The 27,252-nt window shown below is 42.1% G+C and overlaps 2 protein-coding genes across 8 annotated transcripts in view; one reads left to right on the plus strand and one right to left on the minus strand.

Moving 5' to 3' along the window:
• Positions 1-6,696, minus strand: part of NPHP4 (nephrocystin 4) — a 205,788-nt gene extending 199,092 nt beyond the window's left edge. For 3 of the 5 annotated variants that reach the window (XM_030222550.1, XM_030222549.1, XM_030222546.1), the window contains exons 1-2: positions 6,255-6,696; positions 5,863-5,966 (exon numbers count right to left, since the gene is read on the minus strand). The gene's annotated coding sequence lies outside the window, so the exon portion shown is untranslated. Of the gene's footprint in view, positions 1-5,862; positions 5,967-6,046; positions 6,137-6,246 lie in introns of those variants that run through there. The other 2 variants (XM_030222547.1, XM_030222548.1) reach the window with 2 other exon arrangements.
• Positions 6,697-6,926: 230 nt separating this feature from the next.
• KCNAB2 (potassium voltage-gated channel subfamily A regulatory beta subunit 2) overlaps positions 6,927-27,252 on the plus strand; it is a 168,143-nt gene continuing 147,817 nt past the window's right edge. Inside the window, exon 1 of one of the 3 annotated variants that reach the window (XM_030222118.1) lies at positions 6,927-7,060. The gene's annotated coding sequence lies outside the window, so the exon portion shown is untranslated. Of the gene's footprint in view, positions 7,061-7,592; positions 7,669-27,252 lie in introns of those variants that run through there. The other 2 variants (XM_030222120.1, XM_030222119.1) reach the window with 2 other exon arrangements.

A 27,252-nucleotide genomic window follows, 5' to 3' on the forward strand; every position in this document is an offset into this window, starting at 1 on the left:
GGGCTGGGCCCTGTAACAATTTCTCACACAAGTATCTAATGTACATGGAAACAAGCTGCTAATCCATGAAAAATCACATTACATCACTTAGTACATCAGCTTCAATGATATGAAATAGATCAGTAAAGTCTGGTTGAGGTTGACATCCCATAATAATTATTTTTTTTTTTTAATAAATAAGAGTTTAAGTGGATGAATTAAGGTTTAAGTGTGTTTGTTTTAGAGCTGTACTGAATAGCATATTTTACTATTCGGCCAAATACGAATAATGAAAAATATTACTTGGCCAAATACGAATAATGACTATTGAACTTTAATACATAATAAAAGAAGCAACATGAAATCAGAGATCAAGGGTCCTGTTTACTAAGCCGCGCGCTAGAGGTGTGATATTGTTTTTAGAGCACATTGTGTAGGCACCCACAATATTCCTATGGGCACCTACACAGCACACGCTAATTTTCCGCATGCGCTAAAAACACTAGAATGCCTTAGTAAACAGGGCCCCAAGTGTTTTGATTTAGCAGATTTTTGATATCTGAAGGCAATGCCTAAACAAAGTAAATGTAGATTGGATTTAGGAAGCTCTCAACTCCTGTGCCCAATCAGACAGCGAGACTGCTGCAGACATCATTGTAGGGGCTGGTTTTCAACCAAGGAGGTTTAATAACGGGACATCAGAAAAGCTGAAGCTGGGTTTCCCCAGCAGCCGCCATCTTGGTTTCTCCAAAACAACTAACAGGTGCAGCATCTACATTGTTGTTGTGTTTGTTATTTTACCTCTGTTATGGCTGCAGAAGCTTCAGAACTTTGGGATTGTTCTGCCTACACCACCACTATTACTGAGTCGGGCTGGGCTGCAGGGGGATGCGGGCACTCGGGGGGCAGTGGCAACTCAGCTGCGACCGACAAGCTGGACTGGGCATCCGAGCTGCTGCTGCTACTGCAACCTGAGACTATTGTTTTACATAGAAATTCTACATAAAACAATAGCCTTGGCCTGCAACAGCAGCAGCTCGGACGCCCAGTCCAGCTCATCGGTTGCCGCCGCCGCCCCAACCCCCCCGAGTGCCCACATCTCCCTGCAGCCCGGCCCTGCTCTGTGACTGCAGCAACATGGGCAGCAGTTTGCTTGCTTGTGATGGCAATAACGATCTTTATTGTCATCAAAAGATAAAATAAAGGCATATAGCGCAACACTGAAATCCACAATATAGCACTCTATATAACAAAGAAAGCTCTGGAGCACTGACAAATAAATTTTGAGTATAACCCTCCCCCCTTTCACAGACCTCTCAAACTCCCCTTGCATCCCCCCACCCATCCCCTCCTAACAGACACAATGCAAAACAATACACACTTCACAAGTTTGCTATTGTTTTCAATAACATTTGCTATAGTTTTGGACAAACTATTATGGTGCAAGCTCCGCCCACTGACCAGCCCAGTTAATGGGCCAGATAACATCACGCTGCCTCCTGTCACTAAACATAAGTACATAAGTAATGCCACACTGGGAAAAGACCAAGGGTCCATCGAGCCCAACATCCTGTCCATGACAGCGGCCAATCCAGGCCAAGGGCACCTGGCAAGCTTCCCAAACGTACAAACATTCTATACATGTTAGTCCTGGAATTGTGGATTTTTCTCAAGTCCATTTAGTAGTGGTTTATGGACTTGTCCTTTAGGAAACCGTCTAACCCCTTTTTAAACTCTGCCAAGCTAACCGCCTTCACCACGTTCTCCGGCAACAAATTCCACAGTTTAATTATGCATTGGGTGAAGAAACCTTTTCTCCGATTTGTTTTAAATTTACTACACTGTAGTTTCATCACATGCCCCCTAGTCCTAGTATTTTTGGAAAGCGTGAACAGATGCTTCACATCCACCTGTTCCACTCCACTCATTATTTTATACGTCTCTATCATGTCTCCCCTCAGCCGTCTCTTCTCCAAGCTGAAAAGCCCTAGCCTCCTTAGTCTTTCTTCATAGGGAAGTCTAGACAGTGGACAGCTGCTGACATCAGTTTGCGGGCTGACTCTCAACTCCTGTGCCCAATCAGACAGCAGGATTGCTGCTGACATCACTAAGGGGGCTCACTCTATTGCTTGCAATGCTTCCAGTCCCTGGGGGTGGGTTCTGACGAACTTTTTTCAACAAGCAGGCTAGGCTGAACAGGAAACCTCTGTTGGCTGTGGTTGAGCAGGTGAGTAGGGAGGAAATTAAAGGTGCTTTGAAGGTGCGGCGGCAGGGGGGAAAGTGTGCACGGCAGAGTCCTGGATTACTCATATTCAAATTTAAATCACTATTCCACTAAATACGAATAATGTATTCAGGGCCGAATCGGTTCAAATATGAATATTTAGTACAGCTCCATTTTGTTTCTCCCTTCACTGTGCCCAGTTGGAAGAAAACAATGAAATTATTGGGATGGCCAATTGACAGAACTTAAAGTAACAGGTTAAAAAAAAAAACTGACATTTTATAAGGTCAAAATAAAGTATAAATTAAAAAGTGAACAATAAAAACAGAAATCCAAAAGCATGAGTTACATATTATACTGCATTTGCTGCTTTTTCATCGCTTTACTGGAGAAGGGTAGTTAGTGGGGTTCCTCAGGGGTCTGTGCTAGGACCGCTGCTTTTTAATATATTTATAAATGATTTAGAGATGGGAGTAACTAGCGAGGTAATTAAATTTGCTGATGACACAAAGTTATTCAAAGTCGTTAACTCGCGACAGGATTGTGAAAAATTACAAGAGGATCTTAAGAGACTGGGAGACTGGGCGGCTAAATGGCAGATGACGTGTAATGTGAGCAAGTGCAAGGTGATGCATGTGGGAAAAAAGAACCTGAATTATAGCTACGTCATGCAAGGTTCCACGTTAGGAGTTACGGACCAAGAAAGGGATCTGGGTGTCGCCGTCGATAACACACTGAAAACTTCTGCTCAGTGTGCTGCTGCGGCTAGGAAAGCGAATAGAATGTTGGGTATTATTAGGAAAGGTATGGAAAACAGGTGTGAAGATGTTATAATGCCGTTGTATCGCTCCATGGTGCGACCGCACCTTGAGTATTGTTTTCAATTCTGGTCGCCGCATCTCAAGAAAGATATAGTAGAATTGGAAAAGGTGCAGAGAAGGGCGACTAAAATGATAGCGGGGATGGGACGACTTCCCTATGAAGAAAGGCTAAGAAGGCTAGGGCTATTCAGCTTGGAGAAGAGATGGCTGAGGGGAGACATGACAGAGGTATATAAAATAATGAGTGGAGTGGAACAGGTGGATGTGAAGCGTCTGTTCACGCTTTCCAAACATACTAGGACTAGGGGGCATGCGATTAAACTACAGTGTAGTAAATTTAAAACAAATCGGAGAAAAGTTTTCTTCACCCAACGTGTAATTAAACTCTGGAATTCATTGCCGGAAAATGTGGTGAAGGCGGTTAGCTTAGCAGAGTTTAAAAAGGGGTTGGACGGTTTCCTAAAGGACAAGTCCGTAAACCGCTACTAAACGGACTTGGAAAAATCCAAAATCCCAGGAATAACATGTATAGAATGTTTATACGTTTGGGAAGCTTGCCAGGTGCCCTTGGCCTGGATTGGCCGCTGTCGTGGACAAGATGCTGGGCTCGATGGACCCTTGGTCTTTTCCCAGTATGGCATTACTTATGTACTTGAACCAGGGCTAGAATCGGACATATTCACAGCTTTTTTTTATATTTGTTCCCAACTTACATTGCAGTGATATGGCTTGGCTGTGAGCCATGCTCTAACCATTAGACTACTCATCCATTCTGTATGATCATAAGGGACAGGAAAATGCTTAATCTACTTGAACGTAACTCACCTTGAGCTATAACTGAGAAAAAGAAAGGCATGAGCTAAATCCAAAATCCCTTTCCAGTATTTTTGTGATCGTCACTGTAATTGTACAATGATTTCTTGAACACTTGCTTTTAAAGTTGACAGTGAAAATAATATTAACAACCAAAAAATAAAACGATAGAAAACAAACATCCCAACGTTGAAATATTCTATCATCAGTTAATGGCCACTGTATGCAAAACGGATTCTGAGCTGAAGTTAACTCTTGCATAGACATCAGCACACAGCATATTAAAATGCATGATAATAAACCTATTATTTACCCCACAGCAACAAAGAACTGTGAGATGATGTCTACCACAGGGGCACAATACAAGAAACCTACCACCAGGAGAGATATGATAGCGGTCTATAAAATACTGAGTGGCGTGAAAACAGGTAGACATGAATCACTGTTTATTCTTTCTAAAAATGTAAGGACTAGAGGGCATACAATAAAGCTACCTAGTAAATAAAAAGAAATGGAGAAAATATTTCTTCACTCAACATATAATTAAACTTTGGAATTTGTTGTCAGAGAATGTGGTGAGTCTAGTGGCACCCCCTTTCCATGCCCCCGACCTGACTCCTACCCTTGCTTACAGAAATATCTAGTGTCATCTCTCCCCTCCCCAACTGACCAGAAACCACCTCCCTTTCCCTGACTTAAAAACAAAACAACAACACACAATTCCCTAATGTCCAGTGACACTCCCTACCTCCTTTCCCTCCCAGGCTCCCTAGACCCCTGAACCTTAATGAGTAAGGATTGATGCCCATTTGCTCCTACCTCCATCTTTGATAACAGTAACATAAGTGACAGCAGATAAAGAACTGAATGTCTATGGGGACAACTGACCTTGCCTGATGCACTAGATTCACCAAGTTGGGGAGAGGGGTTTGTCATAAAAGGGAATATTTTCCTTATTTGGTAGTATGAAAGGTGCCTAACAAATAATGCAAAATTCCTTTATATGGTAGCAACCCAGTTCGGGGCATCTCAGGATACACCAGGTCGGGTCAAGTGCTGCCAAAGATACTGGTGAAAAGGCAGCAGTGAGTGGGAATCATTCCTGTCACATTAAAGGACTGGGGTCTGGAGGGTCTAGCAGAGGGGTCATGAGTGCCACTAGATACCAGGGATTTTTTTTAAGTCAGGGGAAGAGGGGCTCCAGTTAGTACAGGGAAGGGGAGATCTGCACTAGACACCAGATATTTTTATAACTAGGGGAGGGGGGTTGGATAGGGTCAGAGGGTGCCATTAAACATTAAAACTGGAAGGGCAGGGGCTTGAGTCGAGGAAGATCAGGACTGATGCAGACTGCAGGCAACTTTTATGTTTTTTTTTAATGTCCCCTTCCTCTCAGAGACAAATCCCTGATCAGACACTGACAGGAAGTTGGATATTTTGTAATGAGTTGCGGATTACTGCTCCGATTTTAACACAGTAGTAATCTGCATTGCTTACAGCATGCTGCAGTATTTGTTGGTCGCTAATTTTGTGTAGAAGCCACACATTGAGCAAGCTCTACTGCAAGGCTTTCTGCATTGGCCCTTAAGTAGCTCCAAAATTATTGTTTCCTAGGCATTTATGAAAAAAAAAAGATAGTTTGCAAGAGGACAATTGAACATCTAATGCACAATACTCTAGTTATTTCAGTGTACAAAAACAAGGGAATAGAGCTGGGTAAACAAAAGATAAACAAACTACAGCTCTCTTAAACAAAAGTGGAAAAACGTACAAATGAGTGAATGCTTTTGCAGTTTGCAGAGTTCATCTTGCCCTGCATTGTTCTCAAATAATTATCAAATTGATAGAAAGTGCGGTACAAAAACAAAAGGTCTATAAATATTTTAATAACAGCAAGAAAAGCATATTTTAAATAAAAGGCCCATTATTAGTAATTACAAAATGCACAAAGTGTTTGTCTTCTGCGTGAACATAAACCTTATAAGATTCTTAAGTGATAAAACGAAACTCAGCACAATTACTTACCGCCATTCATTACAGTCACTGCATCCTTCTGCCATGTTACCGTCGAAGCATTTCAGCAGCATCAAACCACATCTATAGGGGAAAGGTGGTATAGCCAGTTTCATCTGTAAATATTAAACGGCAAAAGTTTAACGCCTCCAAATGTTATAGCCAACTAAACACAAACCAGTTTATTAGTGGATACCTAAATATTTCTTAGCCGATCGCTTTGTATGGACCGCTATGAACAAGACAGTCCCAATCACCCCCTGCACTAGGGCTGTGTTGGTTTTTCCCACCGCTTAGCTTCAGGTTACCAGGGAGATGAGCAAAGCCAAGCTGGCAGGCACAGAGGTGGCACCGATTACCAGACGCACTTTCGATGACCGGAAGCATATGTCTCACCTACTTACTTATGCATTTTAATCGGGGGGAACCGTTTATTGCATTTTGTGCAAGAAACCAGGCGGGTCACTTGTCCTCAATTTTGGAGTCTGAACCGGAAGTGTAGCTAAATATGGAACCAGGCGGGTAGAGGAAGGGTTAAAATAAGGGACGCAAAATGGTCGATAGTCTCAGAGTAAGCTTTAGACGCAGAATAACATTTCATAATACATTGGATCAGCTAGAGCACGGTTGGAGGCCCGAGCCAACGGCGCTGCTTCCAAAGCCAAAAAAAGAAAAAAAAAATCCCCCGCTTAATCACTGGGACCACTGAGTTACCCTTCACTATTTTTTCTTTCCCATATTTTTTACTCCATTGTGCACGGTTTTACATATGTACTATACACAAACAGACGTCAAATTAACGAACCCCCAACCACCGCCCGCCAAGCAAAAACGACCCCGCGCGCTTCAACAGCGACTGCCTCCACAGCTCCACTCCAATCCTCTCGTTTCCCCACCGCGGCGCGCTGACCTTGCGTCTAGAAGACCAATGGACGCCAGCATCCTCTCGACGGATGGGTAGTCTATCCAATCGGATAGCACTAAGGCGTGAATTGCGCAAGGAGAGGGGGGCGTGGATAGAGGAGGGCGGGGTATTGGACGATACCGCCGTCCCACGAGGTCACACGCTCGCATATAGACACACACAACATGTTGGAGAGGGAGCGGGCGCGAGCGGGGCTGGAGGCGGCAAGGGCTATTTTGAAGAGCGGTTAATAAGGTGGCGGGCGGTGACACGCGCGCGAGAGCATCGCCGCTGGAATAAAGCAGAGTAGGTGTCGATATGCTTTTAAACTCTCCCCCCTCCTTTTCTTTGGATATTATTGTTAACTGAGATGGGCACGAGCTGTTGGAGGGAATCGAGGGGTGGCACTGCAGAACTGGTGAGACTTGAGCAAAAACTCTGCTCCCCCTCCAAACTGCCGCAACTCTCTCTCTTGCTTGTGCTGCAGTGACAGGTGAAGGGGGCGGGAACACAGAAAGGGCTCCCCTCCTTCCCTCGCGCCACATTCCCCCCTCCTCCCCCCTTTGGTCTCCTTGCATTGAGGAGGAGGGGGGGGGGGGATTGATGCCTCTGTACCTAAGCAATGGGGTTGTATGGTGCTTAAGAGAAGATAGCGCAGAGCTGCTGCAGTAAGCGAAAGCGGTCTGTGTTACCGTTGCGTTATCTTTCTTTCCACTTCTGATGTACGATTGAGAGAAGTACTTCCCCCCTGTCCCCCTCCCTCATTTGGTAGTGAATTTCTCCAACGCTTATTGCTTTAATAGTTTCGTTTTGGAGTGCGTCGGAGTCTGCTAATGCCGCAGTGCACAGGGACCTAGGTGACGATGCTCATCCACCAGCGTTTGCTCTAGAATGAATAACATCAACTGAGATGGGTCTGTAAACGCTAAGAATAATAGTTCCTTCCTCCCTCCCTTTTTAAATCTGACAGATGGTTAGGTTCAATAGGCCTGTACCCGTTTTTTTGTTTTTCTTTTTTGATCCTGAGAGTTAAGTAATTGTATTCCAACGTGTTGCAGTTCCACCTTGTTATATTTTATTGTGGAAATATGTGTAGCATGGTTGTGAACGGTTAGTGTTTTAATATTGATTTGGTGGCTGCACCAGCAGAGGGACATCCTTTTGCACTGCATGATGAAGTGAGGGAACCGCTGACCACCCTGCTGCAGTTGCACATTACCTGGCGGTCATGTTGTTGGTATGTTGAATATTATAATGCAACAATGACACTACAAACTGTAGTACAGCGAATATGTATCAGCCTACTAGTAGCATCCAGGAGGAGACTGTGGGAATGTTGCTAATGTTGTTTTTATTTGGGTAGTTTTAAACCTGTGTCTGGATTGCTTTGGAAACCTTTAAAAGTCATTCATTTTGGCATCAAGATCAGAAGTGAGATGGGATGCACAGTGGAGATAAATGACTATGAGGCATATTTTCAAAGCACTTAGCCTTCCAAAGTTCCATAGAAACCTATGGAACTTTGGAACGCTAAGTGCTTTGAAAATATGCCTCTGTGTATTACTGAATTAAATGTTCCAATGGCTTTTAGATATTACAGAGGGACGGATTCATGTTTAGATTAACAATGTTTTGTAAATACTAAGTACTGCAGGGGTAAAGAGAGCTTTTACTGCAGTTTAGCTATAAGTTTCAACTTGGAGGAGCTATGTGTCTGTACAGTTACAACAAATGATGCTGTTCAACTTGTGCATGAGTTTGTTATATATCTGGAAACATATAATAAGGCTTTGAGTAGAAGCCTCAGTCTAACAGTGAATCCTTATGTGAACCCTCTCACCTACTTTTTATTCCTGTTTAAGAATAAGGGAGGGAAAAGACCTCGTACAACTGCAGCAAATATCATACGGAAAAGGGTCACTGAATCTGCAGATCCACATGCACATAGTTAAAAATAGTAATCCTAGGTGCAAAAAAACTCCACTTTAATTTTTATTTATATATGCAATCAAAATTGAAAAAGAATCTATTATTTCATAAAATCTTCAACACACTTGTGCCATTCAAATTTAAAGTCACAGTATACAGTCACTTATCTTTGTAGTAATCATGTCCCAATGGATAATCGCTCTTAGGATGAAATGAAAAACAGTGTGGCCCTGACGGACCTGTTTCACTTCCAGCTTCTTCTGGAGACCTCACTGTACCCTGAATCTGCAAGCCACGCAGAACCAACATAGAGAGGCGTTGTGTTAGTTTATTTGTGCTGTAATCCTATATAATAATTCTCACCTCCAACATTCTGAGTCTGCCTGGAACAATTGTTTCCACTGGAGGTGGTGTCCCTCATGTAGTAGATAACAGTGATGTCACACAACCCACACCAGATTGGCCAGTAGAAGGGAGAGGGGCGGAGCTACGATACAGGGAGCAGCGAATCAGCACAACACTGGGAATGCACAGCAGCAGGAACAGAAGCCTCTCTCACACAGTTACTCTCACATACACTCTCTCAAACATACACACTCAGGAAAACCTTGCTAGCGCCCATTTCCTTTCAAACAGAAACGGGCCTTTTTTACTAGTGTTTAAATAAAACAGAGGCATTAAATCTAAACTCAGTAATAGTATGAAAATTCTTAGGTGTCACAGTATCAAAAAAAAAAAAGCACATTGATTGGTACTTACCATAAGTAGCTTGATCGCTTGCTGTATGATTGGGTTTGTAAAATGGTTCTATTAAAATAACTAGGTACAGCACTTCCTCAGAAGCAGAAATATATGTAGAAATTGTGATTCTTGACAAATCTTTCATAGCAACATACATGCAATATTAAATAACCCATAATTACAAATGTATTAAAGGGGCTAATAGAGAAAACTTAACCCAGTATCTCATAGCCAGCAAACAGAGCTTTTAATTTATTACAGCAGCAAAACAGATTTTGTTAGCACCCCTCTAGACCAGGGGCTCTCAACTCAGTCCTCGGGACACACACAGCCAGTCAGGTTTTCAGAATACCACAATGAAAATGCGTAAGATAAATTTGCATATACTGCCTCTACTGTATGCAAATTTCTCATGTACATTATGCGTATCCTGAAATGTATATGACAGACACTGAGGCAGCATATGCAGATTTAAGTATTTTCATTGTGGTATTCTGAAACCCTGACTGGCTGGGTGTGTCCTGAGTGCCAGGTTCAGAACCCCTGCTCTAGGCCAGTCCAGAAGCAACACAGAAGAAAAGTACTCCACAACAAATCCCAAACAGACAAAAACAGTGGAGACGACAAAGGACGGATGGATGCTTCAAAATCTCTAATGATAAATCGTCAAGGCTTCAGAATCTTTATAAATAAAACTTCACGTGACTCAACATGGACCATCAGCTGTAAGGCCTGCACCAGGCCAGACATGTGGGTTGTGCACTCCTACCAGCATATGAAGACTGAGAGGCACTGACCCTTATCACCACCCTGTGCAGTCCTCAACCAGGCAATATGTTTCAGTCGCCAGCAGATGGATTTAGTAAGCCTGTGCAGTCTGAGCTAGTGTGTAGTCCCCAGGGTGAGCATTTAGGATCACTTGGATTGTTTTTGCAGCTTAATAAAAGAAAAAGACTACTTTATAACTTTTTGAGCATTCTAGAATTAAGCCACCTTCTGTTTACGGGCAGCCAATGAGCTACAGATCCATGAGGACTTTTGGTGTCCCGGTGATGTTATATCCGGAAGGCTGGGTCGCCCACCTCTCTTAGTGGCCCACCTTGGGACCCTGTGTCTGGTGGAGGGCCACATTGTGTCTCCACTTCATCTGCCATCAAGAAGAAACCTTGCAAGCCCTTGAGTGCACCAGCAACGCAGAAAAAAAAAGTGGCTTTAGGCTTGCCTTGTTGTGCAGTCCTTCATTTTGCTCCTCCCTACCCTAGTTGGGACTGAGGTGGGTTGTGCTGGCAGTAATGCTCCGTGTCAGTGGGGAGTGTGGCAACATGATTGTTCAGCATCTCCGGCGTTGTCGCACATTTGGCTACCAAGGTCAGGAGGGGATATAGTGTGCAGATTCTGTGGTGCACATAAAGGAGCCTTCCTGGATATTAGGGAGGCGGAAGAGCCCTGGCCTCCAGCTCCCGCAGCAAGAGTTGGATCTGTTGATATCATAGTGGTGGCCCCATGTTTGATGTGAACAACCGCGTTTTGAGTGGGCCCTGTGAAAATGAGCAGCTGCCATGTCTGGAATCAGTGGGCCAGATTGTGTGTGTACTCATGGATAAGTCAAGAAATTTAGACTTTAAATGGGGCAGATATCTCTCCCTGTACTCCCCCCCTAACCTATAAATCAGCACCTCCCCCCTCTCTGTCAGCCACAGTCCTGATATCCCTACTCCCTGATCTACCTTAAACTTCACACATGGAACTAGCCCCTCTATGGGGATCATTTTCTGTCTGCACAGAGCCATAAGTTTTGGTGATGAGATGTTTCCCAGCCACACTGCAGTTGCAGAAGTATTTGCACCTGTAGAAAGAAAACGGAAAAAAGCCCTACCAGAATCCCTAACTTTCCTCAGCTGTCCTGTAGGCTAAAAATAGTTTCCCCAGCAATAGAAAATTTAGAATTTGAATAAACACTAAACAGAGGCTTTCCTCAACTGGTATCTGTGCTCTAAATTGATGTTATTTCAAGCTCTAAAATGCAACAAGATACTAAACTAGACTCTAAAAAAAACTATATAAAATCCTAGCAGAAACATAAAAGGCTACACTGTTGTCTAAACTGGCTTTGCTAAATAAGTAGAGTAAGTTAACAAAAAAAGACAATGGGGCCGATATTCAGATCACTGGAGATAGCAGGACTGCCTCCCTCGGTCAGTGACAAACCCGGAAATTCAGTGCCAGGCCATATCCAGCGACCGGCCATGAATTTCAAGGTTGTTATTTTTTTTGGTGGGGGGGGGGGGGGGGAGGTGGGGAGGGGACAGTCTGAACATAGTTAAGCCAACTAACTGGCTAAGTTATAGCAGCCAAAGGTAGACCTGCTGTTTATGTGGCTCTAACTGGCCAATAAACGTAACCGGTCAGCCAGTGAATATTGGCGCTAACCAGCTATGTCCTCTGACCAGGCTAGCCGTTAAGCGCTAATATTCAGCTGACATAGCCAGGTATCTCGTACTGGATATTAGTGCTTAGCTGGCTTTAGGCTATTTAGCCGGCCAGGAGCCGTTCCTGGTCAGTTAAATAATGCTGAATATCGGGCGGAATGAAATTACCTATTCATCCCCAAGTTTACCTTTTCTCAAGTTTGAATGCAATTTCCAGCAGGTAAGATACACCAGTGAAGTTTTCCTCCCCTCAGCAGGTTCTCTTTCAGCACCTCTTCAGGACAAATGTGACATCATTCTGGGCAGCTTGGAGGAGCATTCGTATAACAAAAGAAATATGATACTTATATCAGCACAATACAAATGAAATCCCTAAATAGGTGCTATATGAACACAGTTATTTGTATTTATGCTGACATTATGTCTATTCTAATATATCTTAACATGCACACAGAGCATTGACATGTCTATCATTCTCATAATGTCAGTACAATGTAATGAAACAGCAAATGGGGGGGGGGGGGGGGCAAGTGCAGTTGAGACAGATACTCAGAAGGATGGGCAGAACAAAATTAGGGACCTATGGGGCTCATTTTCAAAGCACTTAGCCTTCCAAAGTTCCATATAAACCTATGGAACTTTGGAAGGCTAAGTGCTTTGAAAATATAATGTGATCTTAAAATGTCATGTCATTCTCCTGTAGTCCAATAAAAATGCAAAGCCATCAAGGAACCTATGCTTTCCCAACATCATTTAATCTGTTGACCTCATCCCTTACTCCCTTTCACATGCACTTTGGTCCTCGAGGAGTAATCCATTAGTAACTGCCGCCTTTTCTAGAGTTAGATTTGAATTTTGGCCCCTGTGCTATGGTTCTCAATAGACTTAAGCTAGAAAGTTCATATCCCATGTTTAGGGCAGGCCTAGAAACTTGGGGTGTTTTTGTTTTTAACCAGAGCTTTTATAAGTTAGAAAAATGAATTCACACATGCATCTTTTATTTGTCTTTGCACCATTTCTTTTGGTTGGGAACTGTGTCTCTTATTGCTCGTCTTTTCTTCTTTCTCTTCTTTAGCCCTGTACTGAATGCTTCTCATGTATGCTATATTTTCATGTTATAATTTTGAATTTTATGTCTGATTTTTCGTTTTAGATCAGTTTTTCTTTATTTTCATGTAACTGTAACAATGCAATGGTAGAGTTAAAACTGCAATCAACGGTATGCCACTAATAACATACAATAACAGCAATTATTTCTGTTGGAATGTGGGGTAAAATATAACAAAATTTTCACCTCGTTCCCTCAGAGAATGAGCAAATATCTGTCTATACAACAAAGTTACAGTATCTCTAAAAATGTATCAAATTTAACTTGTTTGAGCACCATTTTCTATATAATCTTTTGTTGTTCTCATATCTGTAATCTATTTTAAGTTACATTCATTTCAGCGTTGTTCTTTTCATACCTGAAAATAAGTTAAATGTGTATTTTTCAAGGTTTTCACTCTTTTTTTTTTTTTTTTATATTGCTTGATACTTTTCTATTAGTAGCGTTGATACCACTATGTAATATCAAGTCAGTAAACTAATATGGCTACAAACATTGTTCTGCAGCAATGCACAACCCATCTTGACAGTAGTACAATTATCAGCATTGTAGTGCACCTTCCTGTATGTAAAAATAAGTAACTCTTCTTCACTGAACAGTGACTAATTAATGTGTAAACATGTATCAGTTTTAATATTTTGTCCTGATTACGATTAGGTGGTGTCCTAAGGCAGTGTTTTTATTTATTTATTTATTTTTTTTGGGGGGGGGGGAGGGGAGCAGCAAAGGCTGCTGCAGTCAAAGCAAAAAAAGTAAGTCTAGACAGCCACACAAACTCAAAGATTCATCTGCACCTACTGCAAAACAAAGTTTAATATTTAAAAGCATGATGTCCAATTATACGTTTTCATAGAATGATCTTGATTATACCCTGTTTCCCCGAAAGTAAGACATCCCCTGAAAATAAGACCTAGTAGAGGTTTTCCTGAATTGGTAGATATAAGGCTTCCCCCGAAAGTAAGACCTAGCAAATTTTTGTTTGAAAGCAGGGCCGCCGAGAGCCGGACAAGGCCCCCCCCCCCCCTCCACCCACCGTCGCTCCCGGAACTAACCTTAAACGCCTCCTTTCACCTTCGCAGCAAGCAGCAGCAGGGCAGACCTCTCCTTCCTTCCGTGCCCCGCCCTCACGGATGTTACGTCAAGCGAGAGCGGGACGTGGAAGGAAGGAGTGGCCTGCCCTGCTGCTGCTTGCTGCGAAGGTGAAAGGAGGCGTTTAAGGTTAGTTCCGGGAGGGCGGGCGGGCCAACCCCGATGTTTCCCCGAAAAATAAGACAGCCTCTGAAAATAAGACCTAGCGCATTTTTGGGGGCAAAAATTAATATAAGACAGTGTCTTATTTTCGGGGAAACACGGTAGATGTTGAAGAGGGGAGCTAAAGGACTAGGGACCTGAAAATTTAGATTGTAAGCTCTCTGAGCAGGGATTGTCCTTCTATGTTAAATTGTACAGCGCTGCGTAACCCTAGTAGCGCTTTAGAAATGTTAAGTAGTAGTAGTAGTAAAATTGAGGTTGTCAAAAAGCTGAAGGTGCATGTAGGGCACGTAGTACTATGGTTGTAGTGAAATTTAAAAACTAAAACATGTCTCCGGCCCTTAGCATTCTCTACCGTCTACCTTCTGTGATTGGGGTATGCAGAAATCAAATCTAATTGAAGGAGCAAAAGTACTCCACTTTTACTTGGCATAGCCCAGTGTGGTTTCAGAGTAGTGTACAGTAGTCGGTGCAATCCCATTTCCAGTAGCAATTTTTGTCAGCTTTGCCTAGGAAGTTGTAGGGGAAAGTTAATTCTTTCAGCTAACTGAGTCTGACTGAAAAGAAAAGCCTTTCCTCCTCTACACAGTTAAAAATATCTTGAGTAGGAAGTTGGCGCTCTGGGCTGCTTTTTTGCAGAATTAGTTATTTTAAGCTTGGTGCACAGTTCTAGCAAGCTTGGCATGCACAGTGACATCACAGGAAAACAGTTTCTTAAACCTTCTGTGGTGGAGGTAGCAGGAAGTAGCTAGTCTAAAACTGCAATTAGAAACTTTCACATGGCTCATGTAATCAGAAGTATGCAGTGTCTAGATCAGGGGTTCTCAACCCAGTTGAAACACACCTGACCAGTCAAATTTTTAGGATGCCCACAATCAATATGCGAGAGAGAGATTTGCATTTCCATGGAGGTGGTACATGCAGACTTCTCATGCGTATTCATTGTGGATATTCTGAAAACCTGACTGGTTGGGTGTGCCCCCAGAGACTGGGCTGTGAGAACCCCTGCTCTAGACTAATTACTAGTCCAGTTCTCTACCTATTTGATTCTGGGATCTGCCCTTGCATTTTGGTTTTTTTAATGCATCCAAAACCCATAATACAGCTGCACTACTCATAAGTATAAACTACTCTTAAAATGTATTCCATTATTTCAAAGCAGCAAGACTAGTAGCTTTATGAAATAATTTAGTTGGCATTTAAGCAAAATCAAGACGTTTTCCCCTGCCCCCTCTTTTTGATTTTTGAACATAAAAATATATGACACTTTAAAATAAACTGCTCGTGTTGCGTTTCTACTGTCAGCACATATCACATGTTGAATCTTGGAAATAAGTCTTTCCTTGATCATCTTGGAGGTTGTGGTTGGCTTCTTCCAGTCCTGTGTGTTTCCACAGCCTGGAATTCTCCAGTATTTCTCTCTCGGGCAGATAGTGTTGGCAGCAGGTCCCCTTCAGGTCCTGAGGGGTCTGTGCTTTCTGTGACAGGACCCTGATCCCTTCTGGCTTATAGTCTTGCTCTTGAAAGGCAGCCTCCTAAAGAATAAAGGCTATTCAGCCTCTTTTATTTTGTCTCTTTAATGCAGAGGGATTCTGCATTCTTGGCATCTGTCTGGATCTGGTGACTTTTTAAGCGCTGGTGCGTGGAGCACAAGCTTTCTTCCTTCTGAGGGGCATATTCAGTATATTCTAGAATTTTTGCAGCAGGGTACGGGTGGCAACCCTAGTGTATTTCTAGGGCAAAATACAGGGAACTTCTCAGGCCACGGATCTGGACATTGTGCAGTGTCTGAAAGCGATGAAATAGATTAGGCCTCCCTTGCAGCCTTTTCTGTCACAGTGAGAACTTAACTTGGTTCTCCATGTTTTATCAGATTTGCTGTTTGAACCGTTGCTAAACTCTAGAGGTGACCAATGCATTTCCATTGGCCAACAGGCTTTTTGTGCTGTTTCAAGGGTTGTGTAGAGGTCATTCAGCCTTTTAAGTCCTCAATAGCACGTTTGATCGAGGCAGCTTATATTGTTTGCTGAAAGTTGGTCCTGGAGAGGCTGAGGTCCCTGGAAGACAATAGCACTCAGGATACCTCTTGGACTTATCCTGCCATCTCTCTTTGGCTTGTATATAATTCATTTGACAGAGTGATTTTACTGTATAGTTAGAGATTTCATGCAATTTGCTGCACTAGTTTTGAGGTGGTAGTAAATTGCTGTGAAGCGAGGTGGTCCTTCTGTTCAGCAGTGGCTACTAGAGAATGCCAGGCTGTATCAGACATGCCAGTAATGCCACTGGAATAGTTCAGTATCTCTACATCAATCTGCAGGCAAGGAGACTCAACTCATTGATCAGAACTGCTGTAGCAGGATTCAAGAAAAGAAAGTTTAACAGGTATGAATAAATTCACCTTCAAAAAGTGGATTTAACAGTTCAATTAACGTCAGACTACAAGAGTTCAGTATTCTTATTCATCTCTAGCAAGAGTCTATATGATAAAGCTAAAACTCGCAGAACACATTTCTAATATTCTTTCAGGGATGAATCAACAAATAGACCTTAGTACCTAGATCAACAACTTCCATAGCTCAATGGTCTTGGCCACTGTTCATAGCATAGAAAAGCTTTAAACAATTTGCTGTAGACAGCTCAAAAGTTGGCATGTCTTAGAGCGTCTAGAATTACAAAACATATTCTCTTTTGGCTTTACCTGAAATGCACCACTTTGCTGTTAATTGCGACATAATACAGAAGAAGCAATAATCTTGAGGGAGGTTTTTTTTTTTTTTAGTAGAGGAGTGGCCTAGTGGTTAGGGTGGTGGACTTTGGTCCTGGGGAACTGAGGAACTCAGTTCGATTCCCACTTTAGGCACAGGCAGCTCCTTGTGACTCTGGGCAAGTCACTTAACCCTCCATTGCCCCTTGTAAGCCACATTGAGCCTGCCATGAGTGGGAAAGCGCGGGGTACAAATGTAACAAAAAAAAAATGCTAAAAATCTACAGCTTTGCCAACAGTAGGTTGCCAGGTTCGAAACAAGGAAACAACAAAAGTAACCACCAATCATCTAATCAAGTAAACTTCTTAGTGATGTTGTGAACATAAAAACTATGAACCCCATTGTAAACTTAAAGGACCATGATTTAATCAAAGAAATAAAACCTTATTCTTGAGCTTTTTTAATATAGTTCCAGTTTACTGAGTATATTTCTTATAGATTAATTTATAAAATAATTTAAAATCTGAATGTAAATATCTGTATTCAAATCTTCAAACAGGGATGTATCCAAAATATTTTGCTTGAAAACATGTGAAAATCACATTTAATAACATGTCAACATAGTCCCACTATATTTAAGTCTGGTATATGTCCTACATATCAATGTGTTTCAATATAAAATATTGCACTGAGGGCACATCATACCAGACCCAAATTTCATGTCATTTGCTTCTAATTCTTCTGTCTTAAGATGCAAAACCAGTCTTCAACCAATCGCTGCTTTTACCCATCCACCAGCAGTGCTACAACTATGGTTTGCACTTAAGAGTTCAAATTAGTCATTCACTCTACTTCTGTATTCGTACCTTGCAGGGATACACCATTCGGCAATCCAGAATTCTTCCTTGTAATTAAAAAGGCTATCACATTTAATTCTTTGGTAATATGGTTTCATTTGTTCAATTATTCTGTACTTAATATCTTCAAATAGATACTTTTCAACAGTGTTCCACGTTCGAGGCTGGTAAAGTTTTGATATGCATCACTTTAATGATCTACCAGATAGGTTTCAAATTCCCTTTTGGTTTGTTCCATGTATGATACATCTAGCGCACGTCCTCGATCAAATTGTTTGGTTACCCAGTCAAAAGAATTCAATCAGATTTGTTTGGCATGATTTACCTTTGGTAAAACCATGTTGTCTCAGATCTTGTAACCTATTGGAATTCAGGAAATTCGCTGTCCTTTCCTTCAGCATTGCTTCCATTACTTTTCCAGTTTAAACCCGAAGTTTAATATAAGAAATTGGCAGTAAATCTGAAAGCCACCTACGCTTCCCCTGACCTAGCAGTAAATTGTCAACATTATGGGCCATCATTTCCTTCTGTGCATTGCAGTGCTTCCGTTTGTGCATTAGGAAGGAATACTTAGTGACATCATCAACATCTATTTAGATAGATTTAAGTACAATTTGCATCCATCTTTAACACACACATTAACACTGGTGCTAGAGCCCTCTGAGTGTTCAGCGCCGTATAACATGCATGCAAACCTGTCATTTAACTACATGTTAACACTGACGTTAGTTTTATCAGTCCCGTAGGCTGTTATTTACTAACAGGGTTAACGCCCATAAAATTTGCTGTTCCAAAAATGATGGACAATAACCCCCGAATTCTATAAAAGTCACTAAAAATTGCACATACAAATTAATGAGCTAATCAGTGCCAATAATCGAATGCTAACAATTGGATAATTGGCATTAATAAAAAATTCACATGCAGCCATGGGAGGGTCATTGGTAGTTCAAGGGCTTTCCCACAATTTATGTGTGGTGTTTTAGAATAAACGGGATTTGTGCCTAATTTAGGTGCAGAGATTTACACCAGAGTTTCATTGGTGTAAATGGTCGCACCTAAAAGTAGTCACAGTTCACAGCGCTATTCTATAAATGGCACCTAACTTTGAGCACGGTTTATAGAATAGTGATAAGTGCTGGGGGGTTTTTAGGCCTAAGTGTGTGCAAACAGATGACCCCCCCCCCCCCCCTCTTAATGTTACATGAAAATAGACTTACCATAGATTTTTGTTAAATCTCCCTAAAAGCCATTGGTGTAGTTTTCTTAACTTTGGGGTGCCATGGCTAAGGAAGCACTATTGACAGTGGGGGGGGGGGGGGGGGGGGAGACGATAGTTGCTGCATTGGCGTAGCCACTCGGGGTAGATTGCTGGTATTCTTCACACTTCTTAAGTGCAGTCAGAGTAGGACAGGTTTAACATTGGCTTTCTTCAGAGCTAGAAACAATCTGACCTTACCATCAAGTCTCCTGCAGATTTCTGACTCCCTCAAGAGACAAACTGATCCATTCTGCCAGGTACAAGGGGGCTTGCGGGGGAATAACTCTGACTTTCTTTTTCCTCTTACAAAACAGGACAGGAGCCTTAGCCGTGGTTAAAGTAAGATCATGTCTGAGTATCCTCTTACTTTGCTACCCTAGAACATGGTACTTTTTTGTTTGATAAATATATTAATGTAATTGCAGTTTTACAACATATATAATTCATGGGATATGGCCAAATTATTATCATTTGTACTGGTTTTGTTTTGAGATTGCATTGTACCTGCTCCTTGTAAGCATCTTCTGTAAATGATTTTTTTCAAGGATGCTACTTAGAAGGTTGGCAGCAGAAGGAATGCACAGTTAAGAGTAGCAACATTCACTAACCTGGGACCTTGAATCCAATTTTGATGTTGTAATTCTTGCCAAAGACACATTCTTGGCAAATAATAATATTTTAAAAACCTTCTTTTCATTGTTTTGAAGCTGTTAACTTTTTTTTGTCATTTGTGACTTATTCAGTGTCTGACAGCAAAGTTTTAAAGTTGGAAATAATCTGCTTGCATACTCTTTATATTGATTTTCCAATTTAAAATTCCTTGTCGGGCTTCAGTTGCTCTAGCTCATCCAAAATTACATAATGTATTTAAGATAGATTTTTCAAAGCCTATTTTTATGATCGTTAATAATGCTGTGGATATGAGTGACTGGGTCATTCTGTTATTGCTCTGTAAGAATCTGTACAACAGTCCAGTAACAGCTCAGTAAATGCCATTTATGACATGCAACTTTTCAAGGGAAGGTGTAATTTGGAATCTAGCAGGATTCAGGAGTTCAAACCTGACAGATGAATAATGGCTTCAAGTGCTTACAGGATATGCACAGGATTTTTATCGCAGAATTCAGATACATTTTGTTTTAGTCCTAGATGATAGGGCTTAGTGCAGTGCTCATCAATCTTTTTACGACCATGATCAAAGATAAATAAAATTGTGTGACTCCCCTGGAGGTACAGAATAATGATTCACCTATGGAGAGCCAGGTCACAGCCACAAATGTAGGTTTTGTGACCTACATTTACTACTCCTACTTAACATTTCTAGAGCGCTACTAGGGTTACGCAGCGCTGTACAATTTAACAAAGAGAGACAGTCCCTGCTCAAAGAGCTTACAATCTAATAGACAAGTGAACGGTCGGTCCGATAGGGGCAGTCAAATCGGGGCAGTCTGGATTCACTGAACGGTAAGGGTTAGGTGCCAAACGCAGCATTGAAGAGGTGGGCTTTAAGCAAAGACTTGAAGACGGGCAGGGAGGGGGCTTGACGTAAGGGCTCAGGAAGGTTGTTCCAAGCATAGGGTGAGGCGAGGCAGAATGAGCGGAGCCTGGAGTTGGCGGTGGAGAAGGGTACTGAGAGGAGGGATTTATCCTGTGAACGGAGGTTACGGGCGGGAACGTAAGGGGAGATGAGGGTAGAAAGATAGTGAGGGGCAGCTCTGGTTTAGTAGATTAGAAGGTTATGTTTATGTTTCAGGCTATCTGCTATCAAGGATGTATTGTTCTAAATATTAGCCAAAAGATTTACTTTAGTTTGAATGCAAGGTGCTCCATATGCAAATAGAGACTAGGATAGTCATGTCTGCACATTTCTCTTAGCTTTTTAGAATATAAGCCGATCAGACGGTACTGATCATTGGGCGGAATAGGAAGTTCTTTAATAAACTTGGACGCGCACGCCCACACGCGTGTAATACATAAATGCAAATATTTATAACAGAACTGATGTAACATATTTTTAATTCCAAATTCTGTCAATTCTGTATTTAAGTGGGCTTTGGCAAGCATTCAGGAAGTAACAGGTTATATTCTTTGCTCACTAATTCTGGGGTTTACTAAGCCGCTAGCGCGGCTGGCTGTGCGATAGTGCCGACATATCCCATTCACTTTGAATGGGCTGTGTTGTCAATGTCCCGCGGAAACCACTAGTACACCTTTGTAAACGGACCCCTAAGCCTTAAACGTACAGCCTGAAGGCTACCTCAATAAACTTGTCATCTGGCCAACAGGAATCTTCAGAGAAAATCTCTAGAGCTTGTCCGTGCTGCTGCTTATGCCTGCTATAGGAGCTTCTGAAACCCTACAGGAAGTCACCCCACCACCGCCACCAAGTTTCTAAATAAGCTAGCAGTGCTGACAAAGATGCAACAGTGGTAGGTCATTATATCAGGGCCTCTGTTTTTTTTGTGTTGCAACTAATGGCAGAGCAAGCATCAGGATTGAATATTTTACCTGAGGTCAGCAGGGCAGGGCATTGGCCGCAGTAGCAGCAGCGTTTGCATTAAGACTCAAAGTGTGGGGGTTATCAAGGCAACATACACAACTTGTTTCCTTTTCTGCACACATTTTAATTTCTTATTTGCATGCCATTTAGTTTACTACATAAACCTGCTTATAATCGAAAGAGAAAAACGCCTATATTGTGACCCAAATCGGGAGATAGACGTTTATCTCCCAAAAACGAATAAAGCGGTATAATCAAAAGCCGAATTTGGACGTTTTCAACTGCACTCCGTCGCGGATGCGGACAACGTTGATGGGGACGTGGTGAAGGCGGAACTGGGGCGTGGTTATCTGCCGATCAGAGATGGGCGCCTTTCGCCGATAATGGAAAAAAAATATGCGTTTTTAGCGAGAATTTAGGGCACTTTTCCTGGACCCTGTTTTTCCACGAATAAGGCCCCAAAAAGTGCCCTAAATGACCAGATGACCACTGGAGGGAATCGGGGATGACCTCCCCTGACTCCCCCAGTGGTCACGAACCCCCTCCCACCACAAAATATGCCGTTTCACAACTTTTTATTCTCACCCTCAAATGTCATACCCACCTCCCTGGCAGCAGTATGCAGGTCACTGGAGCAGTGGACTTCAGGCAGGTGGACCCAGGCTCATCCCCCCCCCCCACCTGTTACACTTGTGCTGGTAAATGGGAGCCCTCCAAACCGCCCCCCAAATCCACTGTACCCACGTGTAGGTGCCCCCCTTCACCCCTTAGGGCTATAGTAATGGTGTAGACTTGTGGGCAGTGGGTTTTGAGGGGGATTTTGGGGGCTCAACACCCAAGGGAAGGGTGCTATGCACCTGGGAGCCGTTTTACCTTTTTTTTTTTTTTTTTTTTTGTAAAAGTGCCCCCTAGGGTGCCCGGTTGGTGTCCTGGCATGTGAGGTGGACCGGTGCAGTACGAATCCTGGCCCCTCTCACGAATAAATGTCTTGGAGTTACTCGTTTTTGAGCTGGGCGTTTTTGGTTTCCATTATCGCTGAAAAACAAACGCCCAGCTCAAAAAAAGATAAACGTCCATGTTTTTTTCGAAAATACGATTCGGTCCGCCCCTTCACGGACCCGTTCTCGGAGATAAACGCCCATGGAGATAGGCGTTTCTGTTCGATTATGCCCCTCAAAGTGTACTGTGGGTGGTTTTAGTGCAGATTTTTAGTTCACATAATTAACAGCGAATTATATCAGCCTCTATAAGGGTAAATGGAAGAGATAATCCCCTGCTCTTTCGAGCCTAGTCTAATCAACACACAGAGACAAATAAAAGGTTTTAGGAAATTTATTAGAGTAAGGTTAAAATGAACAAAACTCTGATGAAACAGCCAAGTAGCCTCAGTAAGATGGGAATTGAATGTAGGCAGTCCCTGGTGACACCCCTGATTGTCAAGGTGGACATTTGGGGCTACAGAACAAATTTTGTGCTTTTGTGGGTCTAGAGCGGTGCTTCTCAATCCAGTCCTTGAGGCACACCTAGTCTCATCAGGGTTTCAGGATATCCACAATGATTATGCATGAAATAGATTTGCATGCACTGCCTCCTTGGTATGTAAATCTATCTCATGCATATTCATTATGGATATCCTGAAAACCTGATGGAACTGGATGTACCTTAAGGACTAGGTTGAGAAGCACTGGTCTAGAGAGTTTAGGATTGGAGGGGTAGCCTAATGGTTAGAGAAGCAGGCTGGGACCGGACGTTCCAGGTTCAAAGTTCACAGTAGCTCTTTGTGGCATTAGGCAAGTCACTTAGCTCTCCATGCCTTGAGAAAAGGCAGTGACAAACCACTCCTGTATCTTGCTAGGAGTCAGTTTGACTTAAGGGTATATCTGGATCTGGAGAGGGCATGGGGGGAGAGTCTGTCTCCAAAGTGTGTTGCAAATAACTCCATAGCACACGTAGGTTTGTAAGTGAAACTCCATTTTGCTGAGCAAAGCAAGAAACAAAACAGTTGACTTCAAAGAATGTGTTGCACACCAACTCCCAAACAGTATTTACAACTGCTACATATTAAGAGAGATATTTCTCTAGTGGACTTTAGTCAGTTTTCCCTTTTTTCTCTCAAGGGTATTTCACACATCTTCAGACACATATGGACTCCTCCCACATATAGAACTCCACTAGTTCCTACACCACTTTTTTTTTTCCTCTCCTCTTTTCCAAGGCGCATAGAGATATACCTCCTTCCACAGACCACCGCTGTTTATGCACTAGATGCCCCTCCCCTCCCCCTTCAGCATGGCTCCAGTCTCATAACATGGGTCCTCACTGAATACTGGACAGGAGAAATACCTGTTGGGGAAAGGGAAATGGGACTTGATCTACTGCCTTTCTGAGGTTTTTGCAACTACATTCAAAGCGGTTTACATATATTCAGGTACTTATTTTGTACCAGGGGCAATGGAGGGTTAAGTGACTTGCCCAGAGTCACAAGGAGCTGCAGTGGGAATTGAACTCAGTTCCCCAGGATCAAAGTCCACTGCACTAACCACTAGGCTACTCCTCCACTCATTCCACCAATAAGAACCAACCTCATCAGTGATGTCACAATGGCTTGATTGCCCGATACTTGGCTCACTTCTGATATTGTGATGTCATAAGGGAAAGGGGGAAAGGGAAATGAGACTTGATATACCGCCTTTCTCAGGTTTTTGCAACTACATTCAAAGCGGTTTACATATATTCAGGTACTTATTTTGTACCAGGGGCAATGGAGGGTTAAGTGACTTGCCCAGAGTCACAAGGAGCTGCAGTGGGAATCAAACCCAGTTCCCCAGGATCAAAGTCTGCTGCACTAACCACTAGGCTAACTAGCAACATTCCATGTAGAATCTTCAAATAGTAGCAACATTCTAGAATTTCAAATAGTAGCAACAGCAACATTACATGTAGAATTTAGAATCTCAAATAGGGAAAGGGAACTGGGACTTGATATACCGCCTTTCTGAAGGTTTTTGCAACTACATTCAAAGCAGTTTACATATATTCAGGTACTTATTTTGTACCAGGAGCAATGGAGGGTTAAGTGACTTGCCCAGAGTCCCAAGGAGCTGCAAGCCTTCAGACTCTCTCTTTTGGATTATTCAGCAACAGGAAACCTCAGAACTACTCCTTGTTGCACCCAATTTTTTTGTCTCTAGTAGCACCAGAGACCGCACTGTCTCCTGAACTTGATCCCAAGGCAGCTTGGCAGAATGGAGCCTCCATTGATCAAGACCTAGCAAAATATGGACCAAGTGCCAGGAATCCTGCATGGGTTTCTAAGACCTAGAGCCAGTGCCATGCATGGGGTAGCAAAAACTATAGTTCTTTCCAAAATAGAGAATTGCACTGGGACAGAAATCTAACCCATCCCCACTGGAATCACTCATCCCTGCAAGAATTTAATGGTACCTGAAAAAAAAAAAATTCTGCTTGACTGTGGGTTCCAGCCGCAGCACTGCAGGCAAGGAAGGAACGGAACTTGGAACATGCTGGTGCACACATGGAAGGCTCATCTCTGATTTCGTTGGCACTGTGCTGAGAGGTTGCCACGTGCAGCGCGCCAGTGTCAGGTGACCTCTGATGCTCATGCCTGTGTCGGAGCCGAGGCCTGCACATCAGCCCAGGAGCAGAGAGGGTTAATAGAAAACCTTCTGCATCTGCCTTGTTAAAGCCAGGAGGAGGAGTTGGTACTTGGTAGGTGAGAGGCTGGTGCATAGTGCAGCTTACACTTCCACCCCTGCTTCCATCCCCCAAAACTCCTGGGAACTCTTTTGTTCTTCCCTTCAGTTTTCCTAGCTTGGAGCCCAGCTAGAAAATTCTTAGGACCATAATTTCTAAAGTTTACCTACTGTTGCAAGGGCTGAGTGACATCCAGGTCACGTGAATATGGCCAGTGATAGCATGACACACCAGCTTTTAAGAAGGTTGTTGCAGGCATACCATGTATCAAAGTGGAAAGCATAGTGTCTTCAGATTCTGCAGTTAATGCAGTTGCTTGGCAGACTTAGTCTTATGCTGTCGGGATTTCAGATCAGCATATTAGACATTTTACTGCAGTAACAATATGGTCCCCCACTCCCCACCTTTCTCCTTAGGCACTAGATATCTAGCAGACGGTGAGCTTTGTAGGATGAAACTATTCCTCTGTGCGTGTTTTGGTTTTTTGTTGTGAGAGGAGATGAATTAATAGGCAAAGATAAAGGCAGGTTGCATTTTTTTTTCCATTTTTGTGGTGTGTGTTTTTTTCTTCTGTGCTAAATGTGGTCTAGCGTTTCTTAGAAGTCCCAGACAGCTGTCTGTGCTTTTGCCCTGGTCACCCTGATGAATTAACCTTTATAAAGTCTGAGCTGTATTTATGTATTTTTATAAGATAAAGGTAGGTACATTGTTACAGTTGTGATCTAGTGTTTGTATGTGATTAAGAACAGTTTTGTGCTATATAGTAAAGTTAGAATATGTTACATTTGAGGGGGGAGCAGGGGTGCTAGATGCAGTGTAGCAGAAATACCTCATAATTGACTGTTACAGATTTTTGATTGTATATTTTTTTTTTTGTTAAAGGTAGTTCTCTTATGGTAGGAGTTTTATAAAAGTATTGCAAAAACCATATTTCTGTAGAACCTATGTTGTAAGCATCTATTAGTCATCAATTTCCTGTCATAATGTGTAAACTCACAATAGCTATCAAATTTAATACCTTTTTAATAGATGTTTTCTTCCCTAAACCCTGATGAAGGGAATATGATTCTATAAAACAAGTCCGAAGAATATTTTAACTAGAATAAGTAATAAAAAATGTATTATGTAGAATAAAAATAGAGAAAAAGCCAATAAAATGCAGTGTTGCATAATATATATATATTTTTTAAAGGAGATGTTATTATTAAGTGGAAAATGGAAGGTTAAAATGATTTAAAGAAACATTCTCTGGGGGTTTTCCACGTTTGATGTGATGAAGCCAGAAAATTTGAGGTCACAAGATACCGAGTTTTAATACTGTGACATCGAAGCTAGACTTTGTTTTTGCCTGCTTGTGATGTACAGAAAGCAATGAACATCTGAGCTACTTTGAGAAATGCTTTGCTTCCATTAAGAAACATTTAAAATATTCTGTGGCAAAACTAGAAAAGGTACAGAAAAGAGCAATAAAAATGATTTTTAAAAGGTTTTATGAAAACATAGGGCCTGATTATTTACAACAACAAAAAAAGCTGGGGTCTTAAGGGGTCTTTTACTAACCCATGGTAGCATTTTTAGCTCACAGTAGAAATCAGCTGGCGGTAAATGCCGAGACATCCATAGGAATATAATAGGTGCCTTGGCATTTATCGCCAGCTGATTTCCAGCACGGCTTAGTAAAACACCCCCTAAGTGAGGCTCCTAAATTTATGCCATAGTTTCAACCAAACTTAGGAGCATAAATTTTCAGCTGAAATTTTTTTTTTTTTAATTTAGGAACTTAAAAGCTATGCTTATAAATTTAGGTCTTTCATTTGTCTAGATTTAGCAACCTAATTTATAATCTTGGTGCTGAAAATCAGTAAGCTCCTAACATTTTTATGCTCCTAAATTTAGGCGTTTATGAAATTGAAGATAAATTTAGTAGAATAAGTCTTCAAAGTTTAGCATAAATAATTTAAGTATCGAGCCCTTAGTGCTTATCAGGTTGCAGAAGAGAA

The sequence above is a fragment of the Microcaecilia unicolor genome, chromosome 13, assembly GCF_901765095.1.
Source record: "Microcaecilia unicolor chromosome 13, aMicUni1.1, whole genome shotgun sequence".
Lineage (NCBI taxonomy): Eukaryota > Metazoa > Chordata > Amphibia > Gymnophiona > Siphonopidae > Microcaecilia > Microcaecilia unicolor.